The sequence below is a fragment of the Malurus melanocephalus genome, unplaced genomic scaffold, assembly GCF_030028575.1.
Source record: "Malurus melanocephalus ecotype Western Australia unplaced genomic scaffold, MMel_1.1 scaffold_152, whole genome shotgun sequence".
Classification (NCBI taxonomy): Eukaryota; Metazoa; Chordata; class Aves; order Passeriformes; family Maluridae; genus Malurus; species Malurus melanocephalus.
Genome location: NW_026623384.1, coordinates 1,386,043 through 1,388,351, shown reverse-complemented (window position 1 = coordinate 1,388,351; position 2,309 = coordinate 1,386,043).

The following is a 2,309-nucleotide window of genomic DNA, read 5'->3' as shown; positions in this document are numbered from 1 at the left end:
AAGATGAAGTTCTAAGACTGGGAGAAGTGCAAGTAAAAAAAAAAAAAAAAAAAAAATAATTTAGAAAAAAAAAAAAAAAAGAATATGACTAAGAAAGGTTAATATGAAAAACTGGAGCCATTGACAAATATCACAGGGTAATAGTGAGGACAACAGAGGCAACAGCCATTTATTTGTCATGATTGGAAATATTAGCAAAAGCTGGAAGTTGTAGTACAATGTTAGAATATTTCCTTGAAGATGTCCCTCAGCAAAGCAAAGATGCCTTATGGACTCTTTCCCTGAGGATGTCAATGAAATATCTGATAATATATTCTCTATTGTTCATCCCATTYCCACTGTATTACAAACACATAAGTATGGAAAAGTACACACACACAGGTATCTATGTACTTTTATAGATGTTTACACATAGACACATGCTAGCCATAACTGTCAAATAAACAAATAAGAATTTTTTTACCTAATTTTAATGGTGAGTAGATTAGTTTAACTTCCATAAGTTCCTTTAAATAAAATCTCATCTAACATTATCATGTTAGCAAAATATAAAATAATTGTGATGTCTCTAGGCATTAAAGTGTTTTGATTTTTTTTTTTAATACAGAAAACATTAATTATTTAAGCAATAAAGAAAGGTTTTGGCAATTCAGAGTTCCACTTGACTCATAATTTTTCTGTAAGAAATTTGTCAAATTAAATTTAGTTTCTAAAGTCAGCAATCCATATATTTCTTCCCATATTCTCTTCTGTCATTAATTTAAATAAAAGCACATCTCTTACTTTTGAAAGATAAAACATAATGCATGTGACACGATTTAAAATACCAGGTTGGATGTTGCTATTACATTGATAAGGAATGATGTACCTGAGATGGGGATATCCACTTTTACTGTGTATGACCAAACCAACAGCTTTCTAAAGATGGTGTTTCTAATTTGTCATAACATTTGAGCAGATTGGCAGGACAGAACATCCCAGGGGCTGGAGGATAGACTTAACAATAAATCTCACAAACATTTAGACAAATATTCTATCTGAAYTGGATTGTCTCTGTAGTTCATTGGCAGGAAATTAATGGAAATTGCTATTTATAAGTCATGCTGTTCCATGACTGCTCTGCATCTGCTGTTTGAAGGGTTCTTGAAGTCATGATGTGAAGTCTGCATTAGATGAAAGGATATTTTCCAACTGAATGTTGCAAAGACAGTTTTTGTCAGGCTGCTTTGTGAACTGCTGCCTCACAGAGTAGACAGTTAAAAATTACAACAGTAAATGTATGGAGTAAAATGCATCACATGAGTAAGTGTTTAGCAGTTCTTAGAAATACGATCAGTCTGGTACTTCTGAGGAAACCAAAGAAGTATATGACACATCATTTTGTGAGAAAGAATTTTTTCATGTAATAACACCATACCACAAATACATTCTGGAATATCTATTAATTTTTTTTTTTTTTTTTGAAAGGTTGCAAGTCTTCCAGCGTTTTTCTTGAATACACTAAATGTGTAGTGAATATTGGCTATATAATGATAGATGAGATTCCTTACTTTTATATGCATATGTGTAAAACCTAGATTTCTAAAGTGAGATGGAAGGATTGCTCTGTTATCAAATGAGAAGTTATGGACATGCCTAACAATGATTCATTTAACTGGAATCCTTGCCCTCCCTGGGAAGAAATAAATGCTCTAGAGGGGATTTATATCCATTAACTTAAGGGCAGAATAGGATGAAAAGTTTTGACTCTCCAACTGCTTCAGTGAAGGCAGGCAAATCCCACATACTATTTCCAAAACCAGGTGATTTAAAAGACCAATCCTTATACAATATCATGTGTGATTCAGCAAGAGTCATAATTTGTTCTGGAAATCTATAGCTTCTGGACAAATAAAAAAGTCTTATGTGAAGAACCTTTAAAACTTTTTTTTTTTTTTTTTTTTTTTTTTTTTTTTTTTTGGGGTTTTTTTTTTTTTTTTTTTTTTTTTTTTTTTTAGGTTTTAGGGGGTTTGTTTTATGTTTATGTACCAAAGAAATCAGTGTTGAGAGATTGGAGTGAGATGGTGAATGGATGTCAGAGTTTGCTTTAATTTGTTGTCTTCAAACAGAAAACCAGAATTTTAACTGAAAGCAAAAATAACAATATTTAAAATTCATAAGAGAGAAAGACATTTTCATCAAATACATTTAAGAGACCTTGGTAATTCCTTTCTGCAAGATAAGAGGAGATCATAAACATGGAATTCTAATAGTTACCCCTTTTACTCAACTAGAATGGGATCAGTCAGGCATTTTTGCTAAATGGATTT